Source organism: Gossypium raimondii, chromosome 1, assembly GCF_025698545.1.
Source record: "Gossypium raimondii isolate GPD5lz chromosome 1, ASM2569854v1, whole genome shotgun sequence".
Classification (NCBI taxonomy): domain Eukaryota; kingdom Viridiplantae; phylum Streptophyta; class Magnoliopsida; order Malvales; family Malvaceae; genus Gossypium; species Gossypium raimondii.
Window position 1 is genome coordinate 45,885,343 of NC_068565.1, and position 11,580 is coordinate 45,896,922.

Sequence of the window (11,580 nt, forward strand, 5' to 3'; positions counted from 1 at the left end):
CTCTGGATAAATCTACTTAAATATAACTTTATTTTTGTAATACTCAAACCTGGTCTAGAAGTTATGATTGAATCTGGAGAAATTACATCGACTCGTTTGGAAAACTATTCTCAATAAGTATTTAGAAAATACGAATATGGCAAACAACCATTGAAAACTATTTGTTCATTTATATAAAACACTTAGAAAATAATTTAATTTGCAATGGAAAATCTTTTCGGAATTTTATTTTTTAAAACCAAAATCCATTTTGTCGACTTGAGTAATTTCGTTGTTTCATGTTTGGAAATATTAATTAACGACGAATTAATAAAAACCCAAAATTAGTTCAAAAACAAATTATAGATTTCAAACCCAAAAGTTCAAACAAATAATAATGGAAATCACCATATTTACATTAAGGGCGAAAATAATTTGAGCTCTTACACGCCGTCCGGTCCTAAGTCAGAGGATTTCCTGAAAAGTCGTAGACAAAACAAAAGAAGTGAGCTATAATGCTCAGTGTATAACTAAACTCAACCAGAGAGTATACCAAACACAATATACCAATCAGAGTATCGCAAAGAACTTCATCATGATCACATAAGCAGAATGGAGAATGGATGGTCAAGGAATTTTATAATAATCACGTACACAGAACGGTGAATGCACGACTATGCCAATGCAGTATTTTTTAGAAAATCAGAATACAAATATGTAATAACTTGATTTTCAGTGGTAACGAAAACGGTTGTTTGAGGTCACCAATTCCGATGAGTAAGCTCGTAAATTTTATCATTTAGTATTTACGAGTAAAATGTGGTTTTAGAAAGATTTTTGAATTAGTAATTTGTGTTTTATAAGGATTTATTAGGTCAAGTAGTTTAGAAAATGAGGTATCGAGACCTCGATTCTATAAATTGAGCCGTAAATGTTTTTATAAATATTTACAGAATGTCATTAGGGTAGTATTAAAGTTTCGTTAGAAAATGTTAACGTTTTGATAGTTAATTAATTAAAAATGACTAAATTGAAAAAGATGCAAAACTTACTAATTATAGGAAATAATTAATTAAATGGCTTGATAAATAAATAAGGGAGGACTTAAGGAGCAATTAAGCCCAAATATAGGCATGAGGCGGCATAACCTGAGAAGGAAATAAAATAAAATGAATTAATGGCAAAATGGTAATTTAGTTGAAATTAAAAAAATAAAACAAATGGCCAATTGACTTCTAGACATTTGTTCTCCAAAATTCAGCCAAAAACAGCCATAGGAGAGCCCCTGAAGCTGGTTTTTCATATTTGAGCTTCATGTGAGTTTAATTCTTACTATTTTCTTATAGTTTTTATGTTTTTGAGACTTTTACAATTAAGTCCAACTTAATATTACCTTAGTTTTTGATTTTATTGAAAATTTTAGAAGTTTCCATTGATGAATATAAGATGTTTTAGATAAATAACATGGATTTATAGCTTTAATTTTGTTTTATGATGATTTTATAAAGTAATTTCGTTAAATATTGATTTTAGGATCAAAGAAGAATTAAAGAATTGGGGTTTGGTATTAAATTTCTATTTTATCAAGGGCTGTATTATAGCCTATAATATTTAGATAAATTATTAAATTAAAAAATTAGTTAATTTGATAAGATTAATTAGTTAAGGACTAAATTACAAAAGTTGTGAAAGTTTGGGGTAATTGTGTAAATTTAAAAATTAAAGGGTATTAATTGTGAAATGAATTAGAACTGAAATATATGCTAATGATTGAATAATTTTATATTTTATATCAAGATCCCGTAGATACTCGTGAAAAAGGAAAGTTAGCAGAATAGTTCCTGAACTTCTGCAAATATTTCAAATTAACCCAGGTAAGTTCGTATGATTAAACTTTAATTTTTATATGAAATTGATGAATGGTATTATATAAAATTATTTTATTGTTGAAAATGAATTATTGTTGAATTTATAATTTTGAATTGAATATCCGGGTTAAATGGAACTTAGGATTTGAGTACAATCGTTGTGTGGTGCAAAACGACATTGGAGCAAATGACAACAAATTACCGAAGTAAACCGAGGTTCAAAATTTATTGCGAACTTTCGTGTTTACTTTCCGTTTAGCTCTCACGAGCTTATGTTTAACTCATGAGTTCCTATTTAGCTCTTTCGAGCTTCTGTTCAACCCTTATGAGTATTGAGCTTCTGTTTAACCCTTATGGGTTCCCGTTCAGCTTTTATGAGCTTTCATTCAACCCTTATGGGTTCTGTTTAGCTCTTATGAGCTTCTGTTTAGCCTTCGTGTAACACCCCTTACCCGTATTCGACACCGGAATAGGGTACGAGGCATTACCAGAACACATACACTTATAAACATGTTAAACTGAGTTATAAAATTTCATTCAAATTTAAAATTTTCAAATTTTTAACATGCTTTTATATATCTTCATGTTATAACTTCAAAATACTATATTTGTAACAAATAGGGCTTCTGAGATCCAATACATACTCATGCAATTCAATACTTCATTTCCATTTCATTTAATTCACGATTCTCATGTTCACGATTCAATTCAATTTCTCAATCCAATATACATTTCAATACCACAATAATTCATTTAATTCAAATCATATCATTTGCAATTTCCATTTAATTCACATACAGTTCAGTTTCATTAAGTTCAATACTAATACATATTTATCGTTTAACTTAACGTCCGTCATTTTACATTTCAAGCATGAACTTAGTATTTCATTTCCTTTCCACTCCCGTTTCCTGTGCATATCACACAAGATATAAACATTACACTCAACCATAGTCGCAAGCTAGTCTTTTTTTGAAGACTAACCACATGATAAACCATTTTAATAAAGATTACAAACTTTAAACCTTACCACCCTTTTATGATCACAAGCATATTTCCATCTAGGCATTTACCATCTCAATGCATAATTTTATAAATTTAATGTGGCGTAATCCAGCCACAACTTGGCCAAAGCCTAAACATACACACCAAATATGCTAGCCAAATAAACATATAGTATAAGCATTATATGCATGGATAAGCACCACATTTATTTATGTATCAAACTTACCAACATGAGTTAATTCATAAACCATTTCTGACATTGCTACATACCAAATCATATACCAGGTATACCACATACACATACTATGAAACTTTATTTTCTCACATGAACTTTAACCATAACTAATAATGCACAATTATAAACATCATTTCTTTTCAATCGTTTATCGATTATAATCGAGCATATGGCCAATTATACACAAATCATTCATATGTTCTTCCAATTTTCCTCCTCCTCCTCCTCTCCATTCCACATCCTTAATGTACATAACACTCTTAGAAATAACATTTTCTATAGTTTCACTATTTGCTTACATGTATACTTAAAATTGTCTCTTCGAGTCAGAGTCACTAAATTATTTTTACCCGGAGCTACAGAGCTCCAAATTAAGAACTGTTAATTTTTTCCGAAACTAGATTCACATAGCTTCTTAGAATTTTTGGTTTAGCCAAATAGTACAATTTATTCTTTAAAGTTTCCCCTATTTCGCTGCTCGACAGTTCTGACCTCTCTTTACTAAAAATTAATTATCTCATTGTACAGAATTTGAATATTGTTTTTGTTTGTTTCTCTTGAAAATAGATTCACCGAGAATTCTAAACATATAAATTTTATTCCATAATTATTTTTATACAATTTTTGACAATTTTCCAAAGTCAGAATAGGGGATTCCGAACTTATTCTGACTCTGTCTAACTAAATTTCAAATATCTCAAAATATATAACTCTTTTGCTTGCTCTGTTTCTTTTATGTGAAAATAGACTCATTAAGCTTCAATTTCATATATTATTCAGCCTCTAATTAAATTTCCACCATTTTTGGTGATTTTTCAAACTCACACAACTGTTGCTGTCTAAATTGTTTTGTTACTAAATGTATTCTTTCATAATTTCATTTTTTCACTTTCAATCACAATTCAATTCAAAATTCACTTTTCCATTTCTAAGTGGATATTCATTTCAATTCCAAACCTATATTCATTATTCAATTACACTTAGTCAATTTCCCGATGAACACTTCGGAATAATAACAGATACTCAGTGGATTCAGCACATAGCAACCACCTTATTAATCAATAATGTCCGGTGGAATCAGCACATAGCAACCACCTTACTAATCAATGATGTTCGGTTCACATAGTAGCCTGCACATAGTACTACACATGTGACCATTACCATCCGATACACGTAGTAGCATGCACATAGTACTACACACGTGATCGAAACTATCCGGTACGCATAGTAGCCTGCACATAGTACTACACATGCGACCTATCATTCCGATACACGTAGTAGCCTGTACATAGTACTACACACGTGACCATCACTTTCACTTTTACATAGTGGCCTACACACAGTCCGTGCCACACATGTGATCATTTCTGTCACTTCATTCGTATCCCTTTTTATTCCAAAGGTTCATTCGGGAATTTTTCACTTTTTCTCACTTTTCTTTTTATCGATCAATTTTAATTTCTCACCTTTCTTGATTTATAACAATACATTTAACTTATATAACATTCACACTATTCATTCCAGTCCAAAAATCATACTTTAGCATAATTACGTTTTTGCCCTTAAAGTTTCACAAAATTACAATTTTGCCCCTAGGCTCGTAAAATAATTTTTAATCAATTTCCTTGCATTTTAGGCTTAGCCGAACCATTTTCATAACTATAGAAGTCCACAATTCTCACTTATTCAAACACTTGTGACATATTTTATAACTTTTACAAATTAATCCTTTTAGGCATTTTCATCGAAAATCACTTAGTAAAAGACGTTCATTACACTCCAAACATTCATATTCTTCCATAAAACATCAAAATACATGCATATAATTTATGGGTAAATTTTTAAACACAAACCCTAGTTCAAAATGAAGGTAAAAATAGGTAAATCTTGTTACGAACGGGATTTCAAAAACGTAAAAATCATTAAAAATGGGGCTAGAACGGACTTACAATCGAGTTTGGAAACTTGAAAAACCATAGCCATGGTTTCTCCATGCAATTTTCGGCCTAGGGGTTGAAGATGGATAAAAATTGGCTTTTAATTTTGTTTTTAATTCATTTTAATAACGAAATGACCAAAATGCCCATAATGAAAAACTTTGGAAACTTGCCTAACCATGCCCATTTTTGTCCACAAACTTAACCAATGGTCTAATTACCATATAAATACCTCCAAATTAAAATTTCATAGCAATTGGACACCTTTAACATATAGAACTCAACTTTTGCACTTTTTACAATTTAGTCCTTTTGACTAAATTGAGTGCCCAAACGTCAAAATTTTCGAACGAAATTTTCACGAAATCATTTTGTGAAATCGTAGACTAAAAAAATATAATGAAAATAAATTTTTTTCTCATCGAATTTGTGGTCCCGAAACCACTATTCCGACTAGCCCCAAATTCAGGCTGTTACACTTCGGGCTTCTGAAAACGATGTACTCTTATCCGTAAGCCGTTCTCCGATTTGGAAAGATTTGGTAAGTGACTATGTAATTGAAATTGAAAGACATAATGTGTGTTATTGGTATTGTTTTGAAATAAGTGTATTCATCGATTGAAATTGTGATTGGCAGGGAGTTTACCTTGAATGAATTTATTTAATTGATGTGTTATAGTAGGTTCGGTAAGATTTATGTTTAACCCCTCAAACTTAATAAGCTTAATTAAGCTCATGTGTGTTGTTTAATGTCTTTGTAGATTATCAGAAGGTCGGAAGATCAGATCAGCACATCAAGTCACACTATCCAGCTTATTCTGGTAGTTTGTATGGCATGTATAGGGATTGATGTAGATTATATCAAAGTTGGCTTGTATAGATGTTATGAATGATGTTTTGTTTACATAATCAACTTAGAAATATATTTTGGTTTGGTAATAAAGTAAATATGTGATGTGGGTGTGAATAATATATGCTTATAGGTATTTAATTAGTAGTAAACCCTAGTGAAATATGTTAAATGGACTAAATAGGTAAGTTTGAGTATTTAGAATATATGAGATGATATATTGTGTATAAAACATGATTTTGGCTTGTTTTGATTGCTTTGTTGTGGTATATTGATGTGTTAAAATGTTGTGTTTAGGTTAATGCCTAAATGGGTGAGAAATGTGGCCTTAAAATGGTCTATTTTCGTCCACACTGGTAGAGACACGGGTGTGTGTCTCAGCCATATGTGACATACGGCCTAGCACATGAGCGTGTGGTTTTGGCCGTGTGTCCCCTGCATCTATTAAATTGCAAAACAGAATACCTAGGATTTTTCACACTGCCTAGCACACGGGCGTGTGGCTTGGCCGTGTGACCCCTGCACCTTATTAAAATAAGTCAGTATGCTTACACGATTAGCACACGGGAGTGTGTCTTGGCCGTGTGACCCAAGTCAGTAAGCACCCTAATTTGGACACGGGCTGAGAAATGGCCGTGTGCCTCTATTTCGAATACCTACACAGCCTAAGACACAGGCGTATCTCTTGACTGTGTAAGCCACACGGCCTGGCCATACGGGCATGTGCCCCCTACACCTAAGAAAAACTTTGAAGTTTTACGAAAAATTCTCTGAGTTTTTGGTTTAGTCCCGATTTGTTTCTAATGTAAATTTTGGGCCTCGATGGCTCATACAAGGGACAATATGAGTGACTTATGATTAGTTTCTTATATGTAGGTTAAATGATATGAAATGTTTGTATTTGATCTAAAAAGTTTGGTAATGCTCCGTAACCCTGTTTCGACAACAAATAAGGGTTAGGGGTATTACAAGATATTTCAGAAAACATCATACCCAACTCCTCTACACACCAAAATAGAGTTCCCCAAAACTCATCCAACCAAATCGCACCAGCAGATATTTGTGCATAGTGCCACAAGAATTGCAGTTAAAACTGCCAGGTTTAGATATATGTGGTCAAGTCACTATGTTGCACTGCCAGACAGAATCGTGGATAAACCACCAAATAATACAAATAATTAAACTGCCAGAAACTTCCTCCTTTCACATCATCCCAAACCCCATGTAATGTGTCATGGCATGCATATACAGAATCAAAATGATAAGCATGTAGAACATGCCGTCATATAATAACAGAAACAAAAGGCGTGAGAATCCATGCTTTGCAAAACAAATTTGTCAAATCTCAATGAATCATATCAGGTTTGCCATGAAGTCACATGCATAGTTATAAATTAGAATTAGTATAAAACAAACCAACATATCGGATATCACACGTTCTCATTCAACAAAGTATCACAGAAACACACCATCAAAATTAACAAAACACATATTCGACCTGAATAAATCACATACCTTAAACATATCCCAAACAACAACGCATTATACGCTAACATGTCATACTCACTTAGCCTATATCATATCGGACATATGTACATATAACAAATCATACCCTAATAGATCATCAGATAGGGGTGAGCAAAACTCGATTCGACTCGAAAAAATCGAAAAAAAATTCGAATTTCGAGTTAAACGAATCGAGTTATTCGAGTTAATCGAGTTATTCGAATCAACTTGAATATTTTTTTCAAATTTCGAGTTCGAATCGAGTTGAGTTTTCGAATTCGAATAACTCGAATAATTCGAATATCAAACTATAATATTTTACATTTTTACCCCAAACTCCCAAACCTTTTTACTTTTCCCTCAAAACTTTTACTCCTTCCCACTTTCCCCCCAAAACTTTTACTCCCCTCCCCTCCCAACCCCCCAGTCTACCCAAAATCTATTTCCCACCAAAATTTTACTCTTTCATTTATTTTTTCTCAAAATTTTACTCCCCAAAACCCTAAAAACCTTTTATTTTCCCCCAAAATTTTTACTCCCTCCCACTTTTCCCCTAAAACTTTTATTCTCTTCCCATCCCACCTCCCATCTATCCCAAACCCTCCCCCCTCCAATTTTTTTTTAATATTTTCCTTCCAAAATTTTACTCCCCCCTTTTTACTTTCCCTCAAACTTTTATTCCACAAAACTTTTTATTTTTTCCCTAAACTTTTACTTCTCACCCTTTACTCTCAAATAAAAAATCAAAATTATCCAAAAAAAATCACTAAACATAAATAGTAATAATTTTATTTATATCTACTATTTATATTATTAAATTAAATTTCACATTTTATATTATTTATATTATTGAATTGTTTAGTCATATTGAATATTTATATTAAAATTGAATTATTAATTATGCCATAAAATATTCGTGTTAAAATTTTATATTGGTATCAATTTCACATTTTATTTTTAAAATAACTTTTATTAAAAAATCATATTTTACATTTAATATATTATTTAATTCTAAAATACATAGTGACAAGAATCAAGATAATTGAAACAACTAAGCAAGCAAAGAAGCTAACCAATATATAAAAATTAATAAATAAATTATGAAGTGATGAAAGTTAATAAAAAATTTGATTAAGATGGACAAATTTTATTACGATGGGTGACAATGGGTACAAGGACCCAAAATTATTTTTTAAAATTTAACTCGAACAAATATATTCGATTCGATTCGATTCGAATTCCATCTCACTCGACTCGATTCGAGAAAACTTCAAATAAAGTTAGGATGATAAAATGAGATTCGAAAACTCGATTAACTCGAAAATTTTCGATTCGATTCGATTCGATTCGATCGAATGCTCACCCCTATCATCAGATATCGAGATTTATCGCTTAATCCAGAACATACGGGACCCTACAAAAGGCTTACGTTTGATTCAAACGATGTTTATAGCCCTAGAGAAAATTCTATTTTTTGGCCCACACGCTTGTGTGGATTCACACGACCTACATGGCTGGCCTGTGTGGCCTATACGGCTTGGACACATGCTTGTGTCTCTAGCCTGTGTGACTCTAATTCAAGAATAGTGAGTTACACAACCTGGGCACACGACCGTGTCTTTATCCCATGTGACTCAAATTTCAAAACAGTGAGTTACACAGTCTGCCACATGGCCTAACACACGGCCTACCACATGGCCGTGTAGCATCGACAGCCATGGTTTTTGACTTTCTTCGTTCGGAGAATTTTGAGTTTTCATTACACACCTGATACAGTTTTGACGTAGAAACAACAGGAAGGTTCCGTAACCTAAAAAGGACAATCAATCGACTATTCAGACGAAATAATCGAACCAAAAACTCTAATTAACATTCAAACCCAAAACTATGTTGAATAACTTCGATGTAAAACCCCAAATTAAACTATTCGCTTACCAGCAAATGAGCAGCGATTAACAATTAAGAGCCTAGAGGAGCATCAATCGTTGTTAGGTCTTGTCCTAGAATCATATCAACCAATTAAACCAATATTCAAAACAAAATCCAGTCTTTACGATTCAACTCAGTAACCAACTGAAAAGAGATTTTCAAACTAACGATAAGAAGAATTATACCCTTACCCGAACGAAATAGAACATCAAGAGGTTAACGAGTAACAGATTCACCACACCCGTGTCAAGAATTTAGTCATGAGAGCAAAAGAAGAAAAAGAAAGAATAGAGAACATAAGAAGCTGAGAACTGAAGAATAAGCAAGTTTTGGGGAAAAAAAAGAACATGGAAATGAGAATTTAAATATTTGATTTAAAATAAAACTCACTTATTTCCAAAAAGATGCAAAATATTTCCTTATTGCTTACACATGGATTCGAACACACAACCAAAAAGTAAGCAAAAGTTTAACCACTAAACCATTAAACTCATTATTGACATTAGTTAACCGGAGATATTATCTATGCTAGACGATCATGGATAAAGGTTAAGATGAAATAACAAAAATTTCAAATGAATGATTCAAACCCGAAACCTCACACACTCAAGCATGTCACTTAACCACAAAATCATATCACTCACATTCTTTAACCACTGAACCAGACTAATTCACTTTGCAATTATTTTTTAAAAATCTTAACTCAAAATCAAGAAGTAACCACTCTTAGTTTCACTAACTCAATTTTTTCTAACTCAGTTTTTGGGAGGTTACAATTTTAATTATACCATACTTGTTCTATTTATTATCTAATTTATATATACAAAAATAAATACATAAAACTTAATTCGTTGAAGAATGAGTTGTTTGGTTTAATATTTTAGATTTAATTAAAAAATTAAATTTCCAAAATTCAACCTATTAAATTAGTATAAGAAAATCTTCAATTATTTTTATTTTTATTTTTATGTTGGATAAATTTAAAATGTTACAATGAAAATTAAATTTTTATTTCTAATTTATTATTAGAATTATTTATTATTTTTATTTTTACAAGTAATATATAATCTAGAAATGAGTTAATAAAATAAAATAAATTTATTACTCTTAAAAAAATTAAGTGACGCTATTTATTTAAAGGTTTAATGGTGTAAAAACTCTCAAAATTTTTCAAAAAAAGCAATTAAGCCCCTGTTTATTTTTTTACACTTAATTGGGTATTTAAACTTTTAAAGTGCATCTAAAAGACCCTTAATAAAAAATAATTAAACACCTACTTTTTTTTTTGCACTCAATTGCCAAAATGCATAAAAAAAGACTCTCAAACTTTTTCAAAAAAAAGCAATTAAGCCCCACTTTTTTTTGTGCACTCAATTACCAAAATGCATCAAAAATACTATTTGACTGTTAAAGTTAACCGCCTCTAATTTTTTTTTCAGTTAAAACCACCGCATGTCACAACCACGACATGACATGTCACAAAAAATGATAAAAATAAAATTAAATAAAATTTATTAAATTATTAAAATTTAATAAAAAATATTAAAAATTATAAAAATCTTAAAAAAATTATAAAATATATAGAAATATAGAAAAAAATTATAAAGTTTTATAAAGTTGTAAAAAATTATAAAAAAGTAAAGAAATATGAAATTCATAAAAAAAGTTATGAAAATTATCGTACCAAAAGAAGTATTTTATAATTTTTTTATAACATTAATTGATTTTTAATTTTTATCATTTTTTGCCACATGTCACGTTGTGTTGCGACATGTGATGACTTTAACTGAAAAAAAAACCTAAGGGTAGTTAACTTTAACGGTTAAAGTTAATGGTTAAAGTGTCTTTTTGATGCATTTTATAATTTTTTTATGAATTTTATAAAATTTTACAATTTATATTTTTTTTCTAATTTTTAATAAATTTATTTCTTTTATTTTTATTAAATTTTAATAATTTTTATAACTTTTATTGATTTTTTTATAATTTTTTACCACATGTCACGTCGTGGTTGTGACACGGGGTGGTTTTAACTGAAAAAATATTAGGGGTAGTTAATTTTAACGGTCAACTATTAAAGTTTACGATTAAAGGGCCTTTTTGATGCATTTTGGCAATTAAGTGCAAAAAAAAAAAGCAGGGGCTTAATTGCTTTTTTTGAAAAAGTTTGAGTGTCTTTTTTTATGCATTTTGACAGTTTAAGTATCCAATTGAGTGCAAAAAAATGACTTAATTATTTTTTTTTGAAAAAGTTTGAGAGCTTTTTACACC